This window comes from Neofelis nebulosa, chromosome 10, assembly GCF_028018385.1.
Source record: "Neofelis nebulosa isolate mNeoNeb1 chromosome 10, mNeoNeb1.pri, whole genome shotgun sequence".
NCBI lineage: Eukaryota > Metazoa > Chordata > Mammalia > Carnivora > Felidae > Neofelis > Neofelis nebulosa.
Window position 1 is genome coordinate 97,676,242 of NC_080791.1, and position 24,698 is coordinate 97,700,939.

Consider the following 24,698-nt stretch of genomic DNA (forward strand, 5'->3'; position numbering starts at 1 on the left):
TATCATATTGTTATATATAACGGTTTATGTGTATATAAATTTATAACGAATTCCTGCAAGTCAATAAGGAAAAGGCATGCAACCCAAGAGAAAAACGTGTGGAAGATTGAACAGGCATTTTAAAAAGAGGATGTCCAAAAAAAAAAAAAAAAAAAAAGGATGTCCAGATGACCAATTAACACATGGAATGCAAATGTGAACATAATGGCTAAAATAAAAGTGACAGGAAACACCAAATGGCAACAAAGATGCGGCACTGAAATTCTCACATGCTGCTTGCTGCTGGGGTATAAATTAGTACAACCATGTTGGAGGATTTTTTTTTTCTTAGCTCTGTTTTCTAATTTTCCCACTGAGAGCAAGCATGCGTCCCTCTCTGCCACCAAAAAAAAAAAAAAAAGGCAGTAAAATTGATCTTTAACTTAAAAAGTCAGCATTTCAAAATATATAAAATAATGAGGCAGAGAGAAGAGGGCCCTGGGCCCTGCCACGCTGGAAGGAATTGTCAGCAGTTAATTGAGCCGCAGGGAGACTTTGGAGAGCGGGATTGGAAACACGGTGAGCTTCACAAATGACAAAACGCAGTGCCTGATCTGTTTAAAGCAGACCCCGTGGGCTCCCTGCAAACTGCAGGGCGTTCTTTGAGGCCAGGAACCGGAGGGGCCCTGCCAGGGGCTTTGGTGAAAGCAGGGGTTTCCTGGGGGGCTACTTTCGCATGAAGTCATCAAGTGATTCTTTTTGGAGAAAAATGTGTCTGTAGCAAATGCCCCACAAATTGAGATCACTGAAAGCTGACATTTGCAAAGCTTTGCTCAGGCCTTTGATATCATGCTGTACCTTAAATCTAAGAGTTAAGAGTATTCTTGCCGGGCATCTGTGTTTGAAGTTCCTTAGCATGTTAAGCAGGGCATGAGGCCCCTCTGTAGCTCTTGATCGGGGGAAAAGGAGAAATGATTGTCGTTAACATAAAACTCGGGGCACCGGGCTCAGCTCTCTGTCTGCCTTCAAAGCCTGCCGCTTCCAAGCTCCTCCAGTCTGTGGTTCTGCTCTCTGGTGATGTGGGAGCCTAGGGAGTTTTATCCTGGGTTCCACAGACCCCTACCATGTTTGTGGAGGGAGTTCAGGGGGTTCTTTGAACTCAGATGGGGGAAAAAAACCCAAAAAACATATTTATGGTCACTGACCTCGAACCAAAATTTTAGCACTTCAGTTTGAAAAGCAGCAACAAATCACGGTGATATTACCAGTCCCTATTGTCATCCATAGAAATCAGGTATTTTCATATCACAGTTCCTGCAGCTATTTTGAAATAAAGTCTGTACTCTCGCTCATTCAAAATCAGCTATTAAACCTGCTGCTAGAATTTTCTTTGTAAGGCATTAGCCAAGAAGCATACGTATTACTCTATCACAATTTTTAAAATATTTTGATAACGGTATCTCAATAGAACTGTAATCTTAGGTATCACCAGCATTTCTAAGTATTATTCAGAGATGCCCGCAGGCTCCACTAGACTGCCAAAGGGATTTGCAGTGTGACAGCAAACCCCTACCAGGGTTCGGAACCCCTACCAGGACCAGAAGAGGTGGGATTGCTTAGGGCAGGGACAACCATGTCCAAGGAGCTACACGGGGCAAAGGGGCTGGGCTTTGATTCTGGCACAGGTATGGTTAGATATGGCAAGGAGAGGCTCGACCCAACCTGAGTGCCAGGCAAACAGGAGAGTCCAGAATAGCCCAGAGGGGGCGCCCCTTCCTGCAGTAGCACAAGGCACAGTCAAGGCAGCCCCAGAGGGAAAGCGCCCAGCCCTTTAGGGAACCTGTGGTCATTTTTTGAAGATCCGACTTTGATTTTGGTCAGACCCGGCTTAATCCTGCCTCCATCACTCACTCTGGGCAACTTGCCTAATCTATCATGAACCTCAGGGTCTCCAACTGTAAAATAGTAATAATAATACTTGCCCAAACATTCTGTTCAATAATTTATTTGTAAACGTTATGTTGAACAAAGAAAGCAAGTTACGGAATGACGGGTGTTTCATTTATGGAAAATGTTAAGTGATGCCAAACAATGTTATATTATGTTCACAGGTAAAGACTTTAGGTAGTAAAACAGAAAACCATGCAGGAGAATGCTGCATCTCAAATTCAAGTTGCTAGTGCTTAGTTTGGGGAGTGGAGGGAAATAGGTTTGGGAGGCATACAGGTGAGGGGGGAAGAATCAGAAACGAATCCATATGGCACAGGTTAAGATTTGCTGAAGTTCAGCAGTGGGTTCTTTTTAGAGCTTTATTTAAGTGATCTATAATAACCTGAACGTACAAAAATGTCCAACTTGGTAAGTTTTCATGTGCGCGTTCCCTCATGAAACCATCATCACCACCATCAAGATCATGAACGTTTCTGCCATCCTGAAAGTTTCCTCGTGCCCCTGTGGAATCTCTCCATCCTGCCTCTTCCCCATTTTCCACTCCCAGGTGATCGATGATCTGGTTTCCATCACTGATCAGCTGGAGTCTTCTAGACTTGTTATATCACTGGAATCAACCGGTACGTACTTTTTTCCCCCTCATTTGGATTCTTTCTCTCAGAATAATTATTTTGAGACCCACTTTTGTTGCGGTTGTATCCATACTGGATTCTTTTTTATTACCGAATAGTAGCCCATTATATGGATAGTCTATAATTGGTAGATCCCTTCCCCCAATTTACTGTCATTTGCTTGGGGCTCTTAAACGGGCTGCGAACATTTGTGTGCAAGTCTTTTATTTTTCTTGGGTAAACCTCTAGGAATGGAATGGCTAGGTTATGTGGTAGCTGTGTGTTTGGCTTTTCCAGAAACTGCCAAAATGTCTTCCATTTTGCGCCACTGGAAATGTACCATTTAACATTCCCACCAGAAATGAGAGTTCTAATTATTCCACGTGCTTTCCAGAACTTGGTATGATCGGCCTCTTTAATTTTAGTCAGTCCAGGATGTGTGTGGTCCTAGCTCATTGTGGGTCTTAATTTGCATTTCCCTAATGAATAAAGATATGATGCGTCTGTTCACGCACTCGTCTGTCGTCCATGTGTCTTCTTTGGTGAAGTTTGCCCATTTTTAATTCAGTTACTTGTCTTGTTGAGTTGTAAGGGGTTTTGTTGTTGTTTTTGTTGTGGTTGTTTTTTGTTTTAGTTTATTTATTTTGAGAGAGAGAGAGAGAGAGAGAGAGAGTGCATGTGTGCGCGCGAGCGAGAGATGGGCAGAGAGGGAGAGACAATCTCAAGCAGGTTCTGAGCTGTCAGCGTGGAGTCTGACGGGGACTCCATCCCACAAGCCATGAGCTCGTGACCTGAGCCGAAGTCAAGAGTTGGATGCTCAACCGACTGAGCCGCCCAGGCGCCCCGAGTTGTAAACTTTTAAAAATATATTTTAGGTAGAAGTCTTTTGTCAGACACATGTTCTGCCACCATTGGCTCCCAGTCTGTGGCTTGCCTTTTCATTTTCTGTGTGGTGCTTTCTGAAGAGCGAAAGACACGAATGAATTCCACTTTATTGATTTTTCCCAGTGTTTCATAGTTTTTGTGTTGCACTCAGGAAATATACCAAACTCATACACGCTAAAAATGTCTCCTGTGTTTTCTTCTGTAAGTTTTATAGTTTTAGCCCTTATATTTATTTATTATTTTTTTTCCCAACGTTTTTTATTTATTTTTGGGACAGAGAGAGACAGAGCATGAACGGGGGAGGGGCAGAGAGAGAGGGAGACACAGAATCGGAAACAGGCTCCAGGCTCCGAGCCATCGGCCCAGAGCCTGATGCGGGGCTCGAACTCACGGACCGCGAGATCGTGACCTGGCTGAAGTCGGACGCTTAACCGACTGCGCCACCCAGGCGCCCCAGCCCTTATATTTAAAAATTTTTTTAAGTTTATTCATTTTTGAGAGAGAGCGTGAGCGGGGGAGGGGCAGAGAGAGAGGGAGACACAGAATCCGAAACAGGCTCCAGGCTCTGAGCTGTCGGCACAGAGCATGGTCCGGGGCTCGAACCCACGAACCGCGAGATCATGACCTGAGCCGAAGTCGGGACACCTCACTGACTGAGCCACCCAGGCGCCTTAGCCCTTATATTTTGATCTGTAATTAATTTTGAATTGTTTTATGGTTGAGATAAGGGCCAATGTTCTTTTCTCTCTTTCTCCTTCTTTTTGCATATGGCTGTCTAATTGTCCCAACGTCTTCTGTTAAACATTATACCCTCTCCCTTTGAAATGCTTTGTAATATCCACCAATCTACTAAGTCTATGTGAGTCTATTTCTAGGTACAGTATTCTTTCCATTCATATATTTGCATATATTTATGAAAACACCACACTGTCTTGTTTAGCACAGCACTGGAACGTAGTCTATAATGTCACAGTCTTATGCTTGTTTTATATAGGATGTTCAGGGTTTTTAGTTGTACTTTGAGGGAGAATGAGGGGAAAGTATATTTACTCCATCTTCTTGGAAGCCCTGATGCATTTTTAAAAGCTGGCCTCTGAAAATGAACAAATCAGGAGACTATAGATGCTGGAGAGGATGTAGAGAAATGGGAACCCTCTTGCACTGCTGGTGGGAATGCAAACTGGTGCAGCCGCTCTGGAAAGCAGTGTGGAGGTTCCTCAGAAAATTAAAAATAGACCTACCCTATGACCCAGCAATAGCACTGCTAGGAATTTACCCAAGGGATACAGGAGTACTGATGCATAGGGGCACTTGTACCCCAATGTTTATAGCAGCACTCTCAACAATAGCCAAATTGTGGAAAGAGCCTAAATGTCCATCAACTGATGAATGGATAAAGAAGATGTGGTATATACATACAATGGAATACTACTTGGCAATGAGAAAGAATGAAATCTGGCCCTTTGTAGCAACGTGGATGGAACTGGAGAGTGTGATGCTAAGTGAAATAAGCCATACAGGGAAAGACAGATACTATATGGTTTCACTCTTATGTGGATCCTGAGAAACTTAACAGAAACCCATGGGGGAGGGGAAGGAAAAAAAAAGAAAAAAAAAGAGGTTAGAGTGGGAGAGAGAGCCAAAGCATAAGAGACTCTTAAAAACTGAGAACAAACTGAGGGTTGATGGGGGGTGGGAGGGAGGGGAGGGTGGGTGATGGACATTGAGGAGGGCACCTGTTGGGATGAGCACTGGGTGTTGTATGGAAACCAATTTGACAATAAACTTCATATATTGAAAAAAAAATAAAAAAAATAAAAGCTGGCCTCTGGTTCCACTTTCCCACACACACACACACACACACACACACACCAAAAAATCAAAAACAAAAACCCAAAACATAATAAAACAAACAAAAACAAAACAAAACAACAACACACTTCCCTATGGAACAAGGGCAGCATCCCAGGGTCCGTCAAAAGAAATGGAAAACAAGTTTGCAGTAGGAGACAGGAGGATCAGCAAGGTTTAGACTATCCCAAATCTGCCTGCTGAGACGTTATACCAGGGGCCAAAAGCTACCTCTGTTTGCTAGAAGTGCAAGACAGCTAGAAAAGAACACTGGTGCTACAGACATATTTGGGATCTAAATGTCTAAAATCTGCTTGTTCTTCTCTGCCTTCCCCCCAACTCCAACAACCATGCAGGTCTCCACTGCTCACAAACCTTGCGGAGACTTGATCCCCTTCCTTCAATGAGTTCACCTCCTCTTCCCAGGCAGAATACACCCGGTGGAAGGAAGTACCTCAACTCCCAGAACCAAATTTCCACTACCAATGGTTGTTGTGGCCACTTGGTGAATTAAAAAGAATCACCCTTTCCTCGGAGCTCTTCACTATCAACTGCCCCAAAACAGTCCTGGTTAGGATGACACTACAGCCAATACTGCCCCGTGGATTTGTGAAATGAACAACCTGCTCAACAGCACAGATCCAGTGGCTCTACCTGTGCCCACCCCCTCCCCACCTCCACCCCCCACCTTCTTTCCCAGGGTTACTACCCGAGATCGGTCCCTCCACCTGTGTTCTGCACACCCCTCTCCTCCCATCCTGTCGTCTTTGCCCTCATAAACTATTCTTGGGTGTGTGTCCATTTGGTCATGGGCTGACCAACGTTAAAAATCCCTGGCTCCTCTTCATCAATGTTTGAACAAACAGGTTTCTCCAATCTTTTAAAATAAAATTAGCATCCTCTTTCCAGCATCCTTCTCATTTCCTCGCGGGCAACTTCTTGGAAGACTTGTCTATGCTTATTTGTCTCCATCTTGGAAGACTTGTCTATGCTTATTTGTCTCCATTTCCTCATTATCACCCTCACCTGCTCAACTCACTCCTACCATTTAAGAAACCTGGTTTCGTTAACAGCGATACCAGTTTAGGGATGGCATTCCTTAGTCTTTGCCTCACTAATTTCTCAAGAAAACTGACCCAGTTTACAACCCTCCCCACAAGTGCTCTTCCCTTGCCTTCCGCAAGGCCACAGTCTCCTGGGTTTTCTCCTAAGGCTACCTGCTCCTCTTCTGCCTCTCCAAGTAGAGGAGCTTTGGGGGGCTGTTCTGAGTCTTTCCCAAATGGTATTCTCTCCACCAGGCAACCCCCTCCATGCTCCATTCTCACCTCACCCCGCCCCCCGCCATGCACGAACCTAGGACACAGACTTTCAGCTCAGGCTTTCATTAGGAGATCCAAACAGGCACCTCCCACGATCTGCTGAGCTTCTCCATGAGACGGTCCCACAGGCTCAACAGGTCTAAAACCACACTATTTCCCCAAATCTGCTTCTCCCGTGTTCCCTTCCATTATGTGGTTCCCTACCATTCACCTAGCTGTCGGCCCAGAAGCCCGGGAATCACCCAACTCCGTATATTCCACACACCCGACCCACCACCTTCCAAGTGTCTCTCTATCCCTCCCTCCTCTGGGCACCATGCCCAGGCCCTAAACCCAAGTAACCAACGTCGAACAAGCCTCCGAAAATGCCGAAGACCAGCTGCGCCCAGGTACTAAGTGCTTCGTACTCCAGAGGCCTCCGCTTCGGTGTCCATCACTAGCTTTGAACACTCAGGAGGGAAAGCGCCAGGTCGGTCCTGTTCACTGGCTCCTGGCGCATCCACAGTGCCTGGCACCAGTGAGGTCGGTAAATACGCGTCAGAACAAGAGAAAGACAACCAGAGAGAGGGTTCACCCGCTCTGCGGGGCCGCGGGAGGGCGGAGCCCGAGAGGTGTGAGACCCATCCGCCACACACAACATGGCGGCGCCATACACCTGCGTCCCGCTTCCGCTTCCGCTGCCGAGACACGTCACTTCCTCCCCGGTTGCCCTGGAGCCCTGTGGAAGCTAAGAATGCGAGGAGTCTCTGCTCCTTTCCCCTTCCAGATTTTTGCTTCAGCTGCGGCGCAGTCTGACCGAGCAGCTTCGAGGGTCTTCCGCCAGCGGCTTGTTGGTGAGAGGGGGACCGCATGGACGGCCTTGTGGGTGCGGGAGGGTTGTCTGGGGGGCGAGGAGGGACGGAGCCGGGGAGGTGGCTGGGAGGCAGGTCAAGAAAGTGTATGTGGCAAACCTATCCCCGAACCCTTTATTATTGGAAGTGGCAGATGCAATACAAGGGCAGAGACGATGCTTAGCAGCTAGGACTTCATCGCGGTAAAATGTGTGTGTGTGTGGGGGGGGGGGCTCAACGGCCTGGAAACCGTTTTCTTCTCCTTTAAGGCTTATTTATTAAATGGGCCCAGCCACCAGCTACACCTGCTTGCTGTGTGGTAACCTGTCCTCCTGTTTCCGAGGTCATGTCCAGCATGGGAAGGATACTTAATTGGTCTTCATCGGTGGCAGGCACCATTCTTCACACTTCTCACCCTTTATTGAAATGGCAGTGAAAACCCACCTGCGGAAAGCACTGTTAAGGGACCGAAAAGGTTACAGGAGACCAGAGCTATTGACTTTTATTCTTTTAAAAAAATTTTTTTTAACATTTATTTATTTTTGAGACAGAGAGCCAGAGCATGAGCGGGGGAGGAGCTGAGAGAGAGGGAGACATAGAATTTGAAGCAGGCTCCAGGCTCGGAGCTGTCAGCGCAGAGCCCGATGCGGAGCTCGAACTCACCAACGGGGAGATCATGACCTGAGCCAAAATCGGACGCTCAACCGACTGAGCCACCCAGGCGCCCCTGACTTTTAAAATGAAGATCTCTTTGGGGCGCCTGGGTGGCTCAGTCGGTTAAGCGTCCGACTTCTGCTCAGGTCATGATCTCACGGTTCCTGAGTTCCAGCCCAGGGTCGGACTCTGTGCGGACAGCTCAGAGCCTGGAGCCTGCTTCGGATTCTGTGCCTCCCTCTCTTTCTGCCCCTTGTCCGCTCACACTCTGTCTCTCTCTGTTTCTCAAAAATAAATAAACATTGAAAAAAATAAAAATAAAATAAAATAAAATGAAGATCTCTTTTACTTGAAGAAACTGAAGGATCTTGGCGTCCTAGGATGTGCTGTGAGATGGAAAACAGTAGAATTTTTGCCAGGGACTGGAAGAAAGATGGTCACCAAATAAGTATTCCCTGACTTGCAGACCGAGTGAGCACAGTCAGGATCTTCTTCAGCAGCCGCCTTGGCATTGGAACAGGCTGTGCAGTTCGCCACTCTTCAACCCAGTCCTCACCTCTCCGCATTCAGTTTTGCTTAGTTGCTTAGGCGGTTTCTGGCCTGATCGGTTTTGGGTTTTGTTTTTGGCAGGTGCAGTGGAATCCCCCAGGGAGCTGAGCAGTTCGTGGAATCTCCTTACCGGTACAGCTTTCACTGTTGCTTGTGTTACAGTGTGAGGTAAAGGCGAGAAGACATTTCTCGAGCGTGCTGCTTACCTGCAGCTTGACTCCTGAAGGTCAAGAGAGGCAGGTTTGCCCAGTTGTTGTGCGCAGCATAGGGAGGACGTTTCATCTGACAACAGGAATGTAGCTTTTTTTTTTTTTTTTTTTTTAATTTTTTTCAACATTTTTTATTTATTTTTGGGACAGAGAGACAGAGCATGAACGGGGGAGGGGCAGAGAGAGAGGGAGACACAGAATCGGAAACAGGCTCCAGGCTCCGAGCCATCAGCCCAGAGCCTGACGCGGGGCCCGAACTCACGGACCGCGAGATCGTGACCTGGCTGAAGTCGGACGCTTAACCGACTGCGCCACCCAGGCGCCCCAGGAATTTAGCTTTTATGCTAATAAAATGCTTTTAAAATTAGGGCGTGGTTTTTAGTAATTAGCGTAGAATTTTAGTGATCCGTTGGTTCGTAACCAACAGGCTACTTAGGTACCCCCCTGAGTCATTTATCTAAATGGATGTTCTGCTAAATTGTATTTGTGGGCATTGATCAGAGCTAATGGGAGAAAGAGATTAAGATGAAAATCATGGGATTAAATTTTCAATTAGTTGGCCCCCGAACAGTTGTTCGGGGCGACACAGTGGCTGATTGGCAACGTGTGCCCACCCAGGAAGGATGTGGCCCTACACCCAACCTTCTGAACGTAAGAGTGTTTTACAAAAGACTGAATATTTTGTTCAGTTATCTTCCTCTTTATTCCTGCTTAGCAAGGAATTGAAAAGGAAGGCCATGTGTGGGATCTCACAGTCCTTTGTCCGGTGACAGATAGATAGATAGATAGATATATGTGTGTGTGTATATATATATATATATATATATACACACACACATATATACACATATATACACACACACATACACACACACACATATATATATATAAAGTATGGGATGAGGGCTTCAGTCAGCTCATTAATAAATATCTCAAACTTCTGCCAAGTTTGGGCCGGCCTTCGGGCCTTTGCACTAGTCATTCCCTTCGCCTGGAACCCTCAGGTGTTTGCAGGGCCGGATCGCCCTTGTCTAGATCCAAGCTTAAAAGTTACCTCCTCAGGAAGGTCCTGCCTTCACCGCCCGGACAACGGTAACCTCCCATCACTCCCGTTCACACCATCCTGATTTGCTTTCATCACAACACTCCTCATTATTGCTGTTTTCTTGTATCTTCGTTTGCTGATTGTCTCCCTCTACTAATGTGTGAATTCCGTGACAGCAAAGCTCTTGTCTTTGTTGTGTGTAATTGTATCCCCAGAGCCGCGTTCGTCTCCAATGCCTGAATGAATGAATGCGTGAATGAATGGATTCTGTCCATTACCCTCTCATCTCAGGTGCACGGAGGCAGGAAGACTGGGAAGGGTCAGGGGACTAAACAGCACATAGAAGAGACCCTAAGACATGAGACACGGGCAGGGACACAGGATGGAGAGAGGCCGGAGAAAATGGGTGGGGCGGGAAGCAAGGGGACCGGAAACGGTATCGCGCAAATCTACAGACACATTCTAGAAATCCCAACACTTGCACAAGTGCACACTCACACACACAGTCCGGCCTGAAAGAATAGTGGCTCTCAATGTTTGCTCTGTACCTGACTCTCACAGAACACTTTTCCGGGTAGAGGTGCTCAGGCTTCAGCGTCAGCAGCGTGTGATTCGGAACTCTCGGTGGAGCCCCCGTGTCTGCTGCTGCGTAATCCTCATAAGCCGGTCTCAGTCTTGCTCAGGACAGTAAGGGTGCGGTAAATGCGAGCAGTTTGGAGGAGACAGCGTGGCCTCCTGTGGCGGTTCCGTGAACCTCACTCCACCGGCTGAGCCTGAGCCCCGGCATTCTACCACTATAAGGTGGAAGCCTTCCTCGGACTCCAGTATAACTTGGAAACTCCCACTTACCTGAAGTTGGGCACGTGGGTTCCCCTCCTCCCTGAGGAGCGAGGGGCCCCTTTTGTACCTTGAAACCTTGCACCTGAGGCCTACATCCCAGTATGACAGCTCCGCTTACATGCCATATTTTGTCTGAAAAAGCACTTTGCCATGTTATGCCGCCGAATGTTTATATTGCTAACCAGCGAAACCGTCAGGAGCAAATTCCGCTGCTATGAAACTGCGCCGAGGTGGCTCAGACCCTATTCCCTTACTGTAGGTTGAATTTGAGGGGATGGAGGGGGCAGGAGAGAAAGTGGCTGCACCCTGGGTGCTCAGGTTTAAAAAAGATGGGCAGAAACGGGGCCCAGACTTTAATCCTTCCATAAATCTTTCTCACCCCCAGGTGGTCGGTAGAATTCTTGGGACTGGCCTTCTCTCTTCATGCACCCCTCAAGGGGTCAGACCTTTTGTGACTCCTTTTCCCCTTTGACTTTTTTTTGGGGGGGGCTGAAACGCAAGCTTAATGAGATGCATCCAGGGTCCCGCGCCGCCTGTAGATTTCGTGTCTCCTTAGCCTCCTCTAGTCTGTGACCGCTCCTCGTTATTTCCTCGTCTTGCACGACCTTGACACTTCTGAAGAGTTCCCGCCAGTTGTTTTGCAGACTGTCCTTTGATTTGGATTTGTCTGATGTTTCCTCATGATTAGCCTAAGGTTTTGAAGTTTCTGCAAGAAAAGCACTGAAGTGATATGTCCTCCTCAGGGTACCATGTCAGGTGCTGTGTGTAATGCGGATGCGTTTTATTTCTGGTGAGGTTAATCTTGATCACTTGCTTAGAGGTGGTGTCTCTCAGGCTCCTCACTCTGGAGAATTCCAGTTGTAGTTCATATATTTTGGCGGGGGGCGGGCGGGGGGGAAGATGCTGTGAGATTCCCTTGGCGTTGTTCGTAACCAGGTTTTCCTTCTATGTGTATGTTGGCACGGGGGTGGGGCCAGGCAGTGTGTTTTGTTCGGTGTGTGTCCCAAGAACAGATCAGAGCTTGCCACGACTATGCGGCACGAAATCGGAGCTGAAGAAATCGTTGCCCCTATAAGAAAGCTGTGTGGCTACATCCTGATGTACACGAAGGAAGATGTGATACGGCGTATTTCTGTTGTGTATGGGGATGTGCGTGTGGTGTTGATTAAATGGAGTCCTTTTCACCCCCGAGTTCATTCTGCAAATGTGCATTAATAAAGGCTCACATTTTTCAAGTGTCTCCCGTTCGCCAGGCGCTGTACTAGGCTGAGCATCCGTTCCCTCGGTTCATACTCACAACATTTTAATAGATGTTATTACCGAGCTTACAGGAAAGGAGACAGAGGCTTAAGGAAATGACTTGCTCAAAGGCAAGGGCAGAACTGGGACTTGAGCCCAGGCCTGTCTAATTCAGAAGCGTGTGCCATTTCCATAGCACCCAACTTGCCCTCCCCACAATGTGCCGGGCACCGCGATCAGTGCCGAGGGTACAGAGTGTAAGATACAAGTTTGAGAAGAGCTCCTGCTGTCGCACGGGGGGCCTTTGGGAGAGGCGCGAAGGCCTGGGGACGAACCTTTGCTCACGGAGGTCGTCCGTTCGTGCTGAGCGGCAGCGCCTCTGCCTTGAGAGTCGCTGAGCCTTCTCCCCGGGTCTTTACTGAGACCTTCAGCTACACGTAGTTAACCAGAGAAGGGAACTGAGGCTGGTGGCCGGCTTGCTCTGCGTGTTGCCGGCCATTATGTCACCTCAGCCACCCTGGGAAGTGGGTGTATTAGCTCCACTGAGCTCATGAGAAAACCAAGGCTCAAAGGGGCTACACAGGATGCCAGTGTCTCCAGCTAGTAAGTAGCTAGCCTGGAGTTCGATCCCGGATCCGACTGATTCTAAAGCGTATGCTTGGTCTCCAGTACCCTTTGATGTTCCAGGGAGTGCAGATTCCGGCATCCTCACCGATGATGGGACTTTGCGCCTGCTGTCTTCTCATCTGTAGAAAGGATGGTCATGTTTATGTCATGCCTGATGGATGCTAACAGCAGTTCATTCGTAGCAAGTGTCAGGGTTTTGTTTTTTGGGTTTTTTTTGTTTTGTTTTGTTTTTTTTGTTTTTTTTGGTTTTGGGTTTTTTTTTTGTTTTTGTTTTTTTTGTTTTGCCTCAAACCAAAAGATCTTTGCACAGCTTTTGCTTTTTTTAACCGCCTCCTCCCACAGTCAATCCACGTCAACAGAAGGAAATTGGAAAGTGAGGATTCTGAATCATTTGCGACATCTAAAAATGCTACCGTAGAAACAAGAGTGCTTCCCTAAGAGATACGGCATATGGCAAGTCAAGTCTCCTGTTCCCTGGCTTTTGATGAGAGAGTTCGGTTCCTTCTGGAGTCAATGCTTAATAAATAGCATTTGGTGCTGCTGCTAATAGTCCGTGGCCTTCATGTCATAGGGCGTTTGCCGAACTGCCCGGTGAAGGAGGCGATGGAAAAGGTCTGTCATTCTCCGGCCTCTTCCATTTTGCCACCTCCCTGGCTCTAGACCATTGTTCTTTCTGTTCCTTGTTGGTTTTGAAAATATAAAAGCAGGGGCGCCTGGGTGGCGCAGTCGGTTAAGCGTCCGACTTCAGCCAGGTCACGATCTCACAGTCTGTGAGTTCAAGCCCCGCGTCGGGCTCTGGGCTGATGGCTCAGAGCCTGGAACCTGTTTCCGATTCTGTGTCTCCCTCTCTCTCTGTCCCTCCCCTGTTCATGCTCTGTCTCTCTCTGTCCCAAAAATAAATAAACGTTGAAAAAAAAAATTAAAAAAAAAAAAAAAGAAAATATAAAAGCAAAGCAAAGCTGCCCTCAGTGCCTAAAAAGAAAAGGAAGACTGATTATTAGCAGGCCCGGGGAGTAGGATGGGGGACCAGCTGGCACTCTGGTTTATTACAATTACTCCGTTTTGTCCCCGCTCTGTGTGACTGAGGCTCATTGATCGTCTTGACTCTGCTACTGTTGCTTTAGAGGTAGTGAGAAGGACCAGAAAAGGAGACTAGCAGTGGCTGTGAAGAAGAGTGGGTAGAAGGAATTGGAAGATGTTCTCGTTTATCCCATCTTAGTTTGGACGGCCCCGGACCCTGAGGCAAGGTTTCGAGTGTAAGTAATGCTCTTGGGAGGTACTGGGAACCAGCGGTAGGGAATGAGGGAGAATGAGCTGGGATGGGGAAAAGGCCAACAAAGGGTGTTATCAAGCTGGCGGGTACTATGGGAGACTGGAGCTTAAAAATCCCACTGGTGAAGCCTGGCAAACCGTGGTGTAAAAGCACACGTCAGAATTATCCAGTGTTCCCCCGGTCCACTCAGAGGAGGGAGCTGGGGCGTTTATTCACCAACTTTGCTTTGTCAGGGATCGAGGGCGGCTCCCATGAGCTGTGCTGGGCACACCGAGTGGTTTCTGCAGCTTGGGAGGAAGCTCTCGGGCAAAGAGAGCTGCAGACGATGACCACTGGAGGTCAGCCCGTGTGCCCTGATGTGGTAAGACCGGAGTGGGAAGGCTGGGTCAACGGCATCTGTAACGTCCCCCTAAAACAAAACAGAACAAAATACCCACTGCTCCCCAAGTGTCCCCCATATCATTAAGTAGCATCACAATTTACCCAGTTTCCCATGCCCAAGACCTCGGATTTTTCCTTGACTCACTCATCTTTCTTTCTTTCTTTCTTTCTTTCTTTCTTTCTTTCTTTCTTTCTTTCTTTCTTTCTTTCTTTCTTTCTTTCTTTCTTTCTTTTCCTTCTTTCTTTTCCTTCTTTCCTTTCCTTTCCTTTTTTCCCTCTCTCCCTCCCTCCCCTCCCTTCCTTCCTTCCTTCCTTCCTTCCTTCCTTCCTTCCTTCCTTCCTTCCTCTCTCTCTCTCCTTTCTCCCTCCCTCCCTCCCTCTCTTTCTTTCTCTCTCTCTCTATTTTCTCCCTTCCTTCCTTTCTCCATTTCTTTCTCTCTCTCTCTCTCCCTCACTTCACATTCAGTCTATCTCCAAATCTTCCAAACCCCTTTTGCAAAATATGTCTTGAATCTTATTACTTCTCATCTTCGCCATCCCCTCTCAATGGATTCCTGCAGTAACGTCCTAGCCCAAATTCTTGTTTATGTTCTTACCCCCCACGTGGTAGCCAGAATACTCTTTTTAGACCTAAATCACATCATGTTACTCCCCGTTTCAAGACATCCAGTGATCTCTTATTCCTAGAATAAACTCTGAAGTCCTCACCATATCCTAAAAGGCCCTGGGCGATCTGGCTCCCGGTTACATCCCTGACTTCAGTTTCTACCCACTCTCTTCCTTGTTCACAGTGCTCCCGCTGGATTGGTGTTCTTGCTGCACTCCTGCCTCAGGGCCTTTGCACTTGTTCTTTCAACATAGAACGCTACTGTAGATATTCATGGCACTCGATCCGTTTATTCAGGGTTTCGCTCAAATATCACTTCTTTAGGGAGGACTTCTTGGAATCCTCAGCCTAGAAAAGAGCCTTTGTCACCTTCTTCCCTGAGTCTGTTCTTATTTTTTCCACAGCAGTGATTGATTGTAGTTTATGTTTTTATTTGTTGCACTAGAATGTACGTGCCCTCGGGGGGAGGACTTTGATTCACTGTGTTACCCCTAGCTTCTAGAATAGCACTGACACATAGTCGGTATCCAATAAATATCTGTTGAATGAATGGATTAATAACTGTTTAACAGTCCTGCTGCGAGCAGCCATCAGTCAAGAACTTTCAGGACAGACGGCAGGAATTGCAAACTTCAGCTCGATACCTGCCTGGCTGCGTCTTTTCCCAGAGCTGCCTCTCAGGAGGAACACATGCTCTTAGCAGAATCCGTTGGGGGTCCTGGGCTACTTCCCGTATGTCCTTTCTTGACATCCGTTGTAAATGTCAACTTATTCATTCTTCTTTTTGTTTGCCTTTCTGAGAATAGGGGGGAAATCCAGGTAGTCGATGTGCTCCAAGTCACGTGTAATGAGGGGCACAAAGCATCGTCTTATTTTTTAATAAGCTGGAATGTGAGGTTGGTCACTTCCCCTACTGCCAGGCACACAGTAGGTGCATACTGCATGCTGAGCGAACTGACAGTGTCATCTTTTGGACGTTACTGAGTTTTCTTTGTGTGTCAGTTGTTCTGCTAAAGGCATTGCACCCCGTGGCCCACACTGCGAAAGACAACAGGCAGTGAGGGGGTTTTCTCCATTACTCTCCCTTCCCAACCCAGACGACCCTTAGCCTTACGCACTCCCGTCCCTTCTCATACATGCCATCGCATGATCCTAAAAATAGCCAGGCGAGTCAGCTCTGTCTTCTGTGTGGTTTAAGACTATTTAATTTATTCCACTAGAAAAGTAACGCCGGCTGATTTTAGCAAATGTATAAACTACAGAAAAATAAAAGAGAAGAAGAAGAAAGCCACATGGCTCCACCACCTGGAGAGAATGCTGTTAATATGTTGGTGTATTTATTTCCAGTGTTTTCTGGGTACATTTTTACATAATTTTAATATACAATTTTAAATCTCTTTTTACTTAGCATCGTAAGTAAATATTCCTAATATAAAGTTAGTATTCTTAATATCCAACACTCTGTGTCTTTTTTTTTTTTTTAAGTTTTTTTTTTTTTTTTAACGTTTATATATTTTTGAGACAGGGAGAGACAGAGCATGAACGGGGGAGGGTCAGAGAGAGAGGGAGACACAGAATCTGAAACAGGCTCCAGGCTCTGAGTTGTCAGCACAGAGCCCGACGCGGGGCTCGAACTCACAGACCGCGAGATCATGACCTGAGCCGAAGTCGGCCGCTTAACCGACTGGGCCACCCAGGCGCCCCTGTGTCTTTTTTAATAGTTGTGCCCTAGTACCTACATTTCCCTGTTGTAGATCTCTTCGCTTGTTCTCCTTTTTCCAAAATTTCACGTGATGCCGGGATAAATATCCTTTTACCTGTATCTTTACAGGCACTGCTGAGTATTTCTTTAGAATAGAGTCCCGGAAATGGAATAACTAGTTCTAAAAGATACACTTTGTGAGATTTCATTTTGATTTCTAAAACCGTTCAGATGTGACTTCCATAAAAGAGCTCTAGGAAAGCAGATTGCCTCGAAGAATTTACTTCCAGTCTCGAAACGTTTCAGACCCAGAGTGTTTTAGCATTCAGTTTAAATGAGCACAGAAATCTGCTGTAGCCTGTCTCCACTTCAGGCCTCTCTCCTCCCTAATAAAATGCAGCAGTGGCATTATAAAAATCCTTCTTTGGTAAACAACGTCTTTTTGTGTTCCTGAGGATTAAATCTTTCTGGCAGGTGTCGGGTTTATGCCTACAATTATGTGTAGTATTTTTGCTTTGCATGCCTATTTACGACGTCTTAAGGCTTTAGTTATGCTTTCTGTTTTCTTCGTTGCCAAAAGGAAGTCCAGATTTCATGGCCGTGAAACCTGCATTTACACATCCAAGACCTGCCCGAATGCCCAGAACTGGATGTCCGCAGGCACTGCTCTTAGAAACATTGTATGGCTAAGGAGTTCTGTTTCTGAGGCTGGGCCAGCCTGGAAAGGGCCTTGCCAAATTTGGACAGTTTATAAATGGAGGGAGACCATGGCATTCATAGGTACGAGCGGTCAGGCACGATATAATATCCTAATATCCGGGAGAGTCAAGGTTGTTGGACGGTTGGGAAAGTTACGGTACACTCATCCTGCATAATGTCATGTACGCAACATTATTAAAAAGAATGAGCCCGACATCTCTCTGTCGTCATGAAGAGTTGTCCATGCTACTTTGTTAATTCTAAATAGCAAGCTGTACAGAAACACGTATGGTTTGATGCCATATTTGTGAAAAAGGCAAAAATTGGGTTCAGGGGAGTCTTTAATATCTACACGAACCAAAAAAAAATATGCGTAAGGACACACGCTCGACCGTCGACAACTCTGGCTCAGTCGGGAACATGGAACTGAGTTGGAGAAGAGTGAAGAAAACTTCCCTTTCTGCAACTCTGTTGGGCAACATGTTACAATAAGTGTGTGTTACTTTTATAACTTACAAAAAGGGAGGGAAGCTAATAAATAAGAGTACTGGAGACGGGACTAGAATGAGGAATGAGGCGGAGGAACTAGTCTATGGGGGGGAGGGGAGGGACCCTGTGCAGGGCTGGGGTCTCTCTCTGGGCAAGGCTGGCGCCTGCTCCTCAGGAAAGCCCAACTTTCTAGAAGAGTAGGGCCGGGCGGGCACGTCCCTCCCCTGGAAGCTGTTAGGAAAACCTCATGCGTTGGTTCCCCTGCAGTATCACACGCTAGGCAAGGCTTCTGGAAAAACAACAACAACAACAACAACAACAATTAGAGTGCTCCCGACAGAGTCAGGAGTTGCTATCCTTCCTCTGAGGGCTTGTGAGAGAGGCCGATCAACAGGGGAGAGAAGAACCTCCTTTAAAAGCCCCAGAATGGACAAGCTGGATTGGCACTCCCTGGCCATCTGCGAGGCCGGCCCCGGGCCTGTTGCCCTTCTCCCCCGGGGAGCGAGGGCTGAGGTGTGTGTGTCATTGCAGAGCGATGGCGCAGAAGCTCCGTGGCTTTCAAATGTGATTTGTTTTATATCCTATTTGTGAATTAGGGTGTGTTTACAGTGAAGGGATGATTTAGACGGTGACAGGTCTGCTGGAAATATAAAGGGATAATTGAATCTCAGAGTCTATTAAAGGCTGTTGTCTTACATCTTGTGGGATGACATTTTATTACAGGGGCCCACTTGGCTCTTGTATTCAGTTTCCTCTCTTCCCTTCCTCCCTTTCTTCATTATCTTTCAAAAATTAGATTTTCCCTTGCCCCATCAGAAGTCGCAAAAAACCCCGCCTCCACGGAGAGTCAGGATGTCTGAGAGGAGATTGCACTGGCCTCTCACCGCGAAGCCAAGCCTCAGTTTCCTCGTCTGTCAAGTGTGACGGTGTTTGCTTCTTAGTTGTTAGGACGCAAGGGGCCCCTTCGCATAGTGCCTGGCATTTGAGGTGAGTGCCCGCCAACTGTATTTTTTTTGAAACTTTATTTTTTTAAGTTTATTTATTTTGAGAGAGAGAGACGGAGAGAGAGAGAGAGAGAGGGCGAGAGAGAGAGAGCGCGCGCGGAAGGGGGCAGAAAGGGAGAGAGAGAATCCCAAGCTGTCGGGGCAGGACCCGTTTCGGGACTTGAACTCTCGAACCGTGAGACCACGACCTGAGCCGATCTCGAGTCAGGCGCTGAACGGACGGAGCCGCCCAGGCGCCCCCCTCAGAGTGTCCCAGCGGCTCTCGCCAGAGCTTCTGTCACTCCCTGTTCTGCCGAGGACCTGCTCTGTTTCCTCAGGCAAATCAGTTCATTTCCTGGGGCCCCCTTGTTTCTCATCCGCCAGTGGAACGCTCGACAGTTAATAGCTCCAGGGACGCCCACAAAAAGCAACAAAAGCAGCTGAACGGCAGGGAAAATAATCAGCGTAACCCACCCCAATCCCTCTGGAGAAGGATAATGTCGTTTCACGGGGGACCGCTTTCCCCAGGAAGTGCGGCTTTTCTCCTCCCAAGAGCTTGGAATCTGCTCCTCAGGGCCGCTAAGACTAGCCTCGTTCGGCGGTCTGATCTGCTGGTGACCTATGTCCACGCGCTTCTGAAACTGGCCAGGGGCCTTGGCACAGTCCCGCTGCACAGCCCGCCAAGTCGCAAGGCCCTTTCTTTTGAGCAAATATCATTGCACACGTGGCCATCAAAAAATGAAAGCATTCGCAGTGGCCTGGCATCGGGCTTCTCTCCGTGGCCTTTTGAAACGATTTTGTGACCAGAGAATGGTAGGAGACAAAGGTCTTTCTATCGGCTGCGCTCGCCGGGGCAACGTCGGATTGTGGGGGGCCTGTTTTCGTCTTTCCCCGGTTCCACACGGATTGTTATCACCGTATCGTCTCTCTCTTTGAGCGGGACAAGGCAGGCAGGCAGGCAGAGGGATATATTTCAACTGCCCTTGACTCTGTTTATAATCACAAACATGAAAGGAAGGGAAAGAGATTGAGTTTATAGGACTGGTTCTTTGTGTAGCCTAATTTATCTCTCTCAGGCAGCAGTGGGCTGAGCGAGTTTCCTTTTTGTTTCCGATGCGGGAAACTGAAATATGAATCTATGTTGATGGGAGAATAAAGGAATTGAAAGAGGCATAAATCTTATCTTCTCGCAACCCTAGAAGATCAGCTTCTTGTGAAGAAGGGGATTATACTTCTGTAATTAACTGCTTTGCAGCTCCTGGCGATGGCTCAGAGCTGAATAATAGCACCCAGCAAAGTTGGATGAAAGGCAGGCGGGCGGGTGCAGTGACTGATTATGAACCACGGTCTCAGGGCTTGACATCCCTTCCCAGCGCCCGGCGCGCGGAGAGTCGAGCCAGGAGTCATTTGTCCCAGTCTGTCAACATTCACAGCAGAGACAATAGAATTCCAGAAGAAACAGCTCACCCAGACCTGTTCCTCTGTGGGGAACAGCTACCTACCGTGGGCCGGTAGCTGCCAGGAGGTGCCTTGAAAGCCCAAGCCAGGTTTTCCACCCCCTTTGTGTTCTAGCCAGTGCTTGGTACCCGTCAGGCGCTTGTGAAATGCTTGTTGGCAGCGACAGCCCCTTACCAGCTGTGAGATCTTGGGAAAGTTGTCTAATTTCTCTGATCTTCAGTGTTACCGTCCACACAATGTGGGGGGGGGGTGGGGACGGAAGGGGGGTCTTGTAGAATTCTCACGAGGAAGAAATTAGATCGTGAGTGTAAACAAATTACTTATGACAGTGGCCGGCACATGGCAGGTGATCGATAAATGATAGCTATTGTCATTACCTTGTGGAATTAGAATCGATTGTAAACTCATCGCCACGAAAAAAGTCAGGTCTGTGAGGCCTACCATGCACACATACCGTGCACGCAAGTGCGCGAAAGCCCCCATTTCGTGGGTAACAAAACAGGCTCAGGGTAGTAAGGGGCAGCGGTGGCGACCAGAAGCCAGGTCTTCGTTCCTCTGTCCCCGTCCCTGTCCCTTGCCTCTCAGAGCCGGGCTCCCCTCTGCTCATCCCGCTTCTCTACGTGGGTCCCTCACCTCCCCGGGGTCAAACCTCCAGGCCATCTCTGCTTCCCCTTTTCCTCTCTGCCACTTGCTGGCAGCACTGAGTCCCAGAGATTCTTCCCAGATGTTTCTAGAATTTCTCCCTTCTCAATCCCGCTGCCACTCATGCTGGCCCAGACCCTCATCTCCTGACATGCAGGGCCAGGTTCTCTTTCCGTCACCCCACACCAATGCCAGGTACACCGGCCCAGTGCCCTTCTGCCTCTCCTTCCCCATCGGGGAGCATGACCCTTCCCCTCTGTGTCAGATCAGTCCCGTGTTCCTTCCCTGGCGTTTCTTTAGCTGATCCACCCAAACTTGTCTTCTTCTAACCCCCTGCTTCAGCTGAGCCTGCCTCAGTGTCCCCCACCCACTTGAGGGTTCAGTGGATTCAATCCTTCATAAAGACACAAGTGCCTGACATAGGCTGCCCCATTCAATGCACGGGAAATGCTTGACTGAGCCATGGGACGTTGAGATCATCTACAGGAAATGCTTGACTGAGCCACGGGACATAGAGATCATCTATTCCCTCTGCGCACCCATTCTTCAGATGGAACCCGCAGCCCAGAGAAATTTCAGAACCAAGTCTCACACCTAAGTCTTCCAGTTTAGGATCAGTCCTCTTCTGACCCAGAGACCATACCACCCTCTCTGATGACTAGCGGCCCTGGCTGGGGGCGGGGCACAGGCAGCTGTGTATTAAGTACTCAGTCTACACGTGGGCCTTGAATTTGTGTAATTCACCAAAGGGACAGCCTGAAAGCCTGTTCAGGGAAAAAGACTGGGACCAGGGAACAAGACTGGGAGCCTGTTCAGGGAAAAAGACTAGACACTGGGAGCAGGGGTGTGGTGGGCAGGGGCTGGGTTTTGGAGATTGAGATGTAGGGGGATCATCATGGAACTCAGCACCTGGAAGGCAGGTGGAAAACGGGGCTGAGTAACAGTCCCAGCGACTAACTGACAGGAGACGGGATCCGGGAGGGCTCTAGGGAAGAAGTGGCCAGCAACCCGGGTCTGAAGAACCACAAGATAGCACCCAGGGGCAAGGCATTCTCGACCGGGGGCACAGCACGGACAGGAGCAGGGGGGCCAGACAGCCTGGGGTGCACATGGAGAACAGCACAGCTAGCAGCGAAGGAACATGGAGCAAGCAGAGAAATGTGGATTCAAGTCCTGACTTTCTGCGTCCAGTCTGACCAACTCAGGATATGGGCAACTCGCTTTATCTTCCTGGATCTTGGTCTTCTTTTAAGTGAAATGGGGACAACCATATCACTTGTTTCCTAGGGTTGTTGTAAGGCTAAACCAAAAGGGTGAGGCACCAACTATAGGGCCTGGCGCATTGTAGGCGCTCAGCAAAAGGTCCAGCATGGCTGGAGCTTAGGTACTGTTGGACCACAGGGGCAAGCAGAGGTTTGGGGTGAGGCTCTGTGCTTTCTTTCACCTTCCCGTGGGCTCTTTCTCCGTCTTCCAGGACCCACCAGCTGGCCTGGGAGGGCCGCCTGCCCACTTGTGGTCTCGCGGTTGCCAGGATGCTGGCCATTCCCCGGTCCAGAACGATCCTCCGGTGTTGTCATAATCCTTGAGCCCTTTCCAGCCTGAACACAACCGGTGCTAGTGTTCCAGGTCTGGTAACATTTGCTGGCAGAGCCCGTGTTTGGGAGCCAGAGCTGTATTTAGGTAGAAACAGACGCTGAAAACAGCTGCTGGCTTCTCTGGCTTGGTAAACACAGAGCAAGCCCTGCCCCTGTGGGCTTTGCAAGGGAGCAGGGAACACAAGGCGGGTGCTCCTCACTGCGGCTTATGGGGTAAGGAGGGCTGTTTGGGGAATGTGCCAGCCTCCTCAGGCTGGGGATGGGGTCGGGGGTTGAGGGATGGGGGGAGTTAGGGACCCTCCCTTCCCTCTGGCCCTTTAGGTGTTTGAGGACTCTACAGGCACTTTCTGTCATGTAGTACCTGTGGGACTTTGGTCAATTTTTCAAGCTCTCTGGATGGGCCGGTCAGTGAAGGCAGTTCCTGGCATGCCCCCGTATGCCATTCCTCTTTAGTGAATTCTTGCCAAAGGTACCCAGGCATCAGGGTCATTTGGGTGGGGCTAGTTAAAAATTTAAGATTCCCAGGCCCTACCCCAAACTCACTGAGTCAGAATCTCTGAGGCAGGGCCCAGGAATCTGCATTTTAACAAACTCCCCAGAGGATTTTGGTACCGGTATCCCAGGAACTACATCTTGAGAACCACTGTCTCATTTCCAACAGGTTTCCTGGGAAACCAGGAGAAGGAGGTAGGCAAAAGGAGGGGGTGGATGATGATGCCAGCCTGTTCCTTCCCTTCACATGCACATCCGCATTTATGCTTTTTTGACTTTGGCTTGGAAACGGATGCTCTTAGATGTATGTCTTCTTAGAACAGATGCCATCCCTGTTCAATGACATGAAGAGTGGGTACCCTATCCCCTAGATTTACCTCGTTTGCCATCTGTCCACCCATCATCCATCCACCTATCATCCATCCACCTATCCATCCATCCATCCATCCATCCATCCATTCCATTCCATCCATCCATTCCATCCATCCGTCCATCCATCCATCTATCAATCGGTCCTCATTTTCGACATACCTACTGCTCTGTGCCTGCTGTGGCTAGTCTTTGGAGACACAGGGAAGAAGAAGGTCTAGTTTTCCTGGCCGGGATTCCCCATCTGGACAAGTAGACACATAAGTCATCATAACAGAGGGGGATCCATCCAATGATGTCTCAAGTAGATACGGTGATGGCACAAGGTACCATGGGCTCCACTGGCATGGAGAAAAGGTCAAAGAAGTCCTCACAAGACAGCAGTTCATGAGTGGGTCATGAAGGGGGATGTTTTGTCTGATGGAGAGGGTGAGTGTGAGGATGTGCAGGGAGGTCGGTGATCCCGTAAATGAAGTCCCATCACATCCATTGTGAGAAGCCTCTCCTTAGGTCCCATGGAGCCCAAGTTGTGCTGCACGTCTGCAGCTGTAACCTCTAAACTTAGCCCCCTATCCTGGCATTTCTGAGCGAGAAGGAACCACTCCTTACTGTGTGTGTTGCAGGTTCATGGTGGTTGTCTCTTGCACCGTAAACTTATTATGGCGTTGACAGGTGAACAGCCATCCAAATCAAGAGCTAGCCCAATCCCATCCGATGCTTCGGGAGCTCGGGTTCAGGTCCTAGCTCTGCCTGCACCTCACTATGTGACCGGGGTTACTGGCCCTCAGTTTTCCCATCCCCGAGACTGCCGATTGGCTTCCTGCTCTGCCAGTTTCCCGCCTGGGACACCGCCCTCCCACCCTGGCTGCAGCATGCTTGTTATCGACGACCTTTTTCTCCCCCCGGAAGCTCATCTGCTGGAGCACGTCAGCAATACCACACCTCACGGGTTTAGCGGGTTTGCTTTGAACCCCCAGCAACATCGCCTGTAGCCAGAAGAGACACTTTTGTAGGGAACATGCACGGTGGGCGTGAGCCTGAAGGTGGCGCTGTGGCTCCAGTTGTGGAGCTGCTCTCTGGAGCAGGACGGTGTTTTCAGAGTATCTGTGGAAACTGGGCAGGGCTGATGGCAGGTTTTGTTCCATCTTGGAGCCCTCACAGTTCAGCAAGCCCTGCTTATTTGCAAGAAGCAGCCAGGCCAACCCACTCGGGCCTCCCCACCTCCTGGGCCCCTTCACACATCTTCAGAGCTCTCGGGTTCCCTTTGGGCCTTCCCTTCCGGAGAGGAGGAGGAACAAAGCCCGTTGCCAATGGCACGTAGGTGGAGCAGGGACCCGCACCTGGGGTTCCGGGGAGCCGCGTTTTCTGGTGCTCGTCGCAGGCAGGGGGCCCTTGGCACGGAGCTGCCGTCGAGCCCGTG

The 24,698-nt window shown here is 48.7% G+C and overlaps 1 long non-coding RNA gene across 1 annotated transcript; it reads left to right on the top strand.

Moving 5' to 3' along the window:
- The first annotated feature begins 1,291 nt into the window (after positions 1 to 1,291).
- On the top strand, positions 1,292 to 6,184 carry LOC131487763 (uncharacterized). Its single transcript, XR_009249946.1, has 2 exons — positions 1,292 to 2,549; positions 5,703 to 6,184. It is a non-coding gene; the product is annotated as an uncharacterized LOC131487763 (long non-coding RNA).
- Positions 6,185 to 24,698: the final 18,514 nt, after the last annotated feature.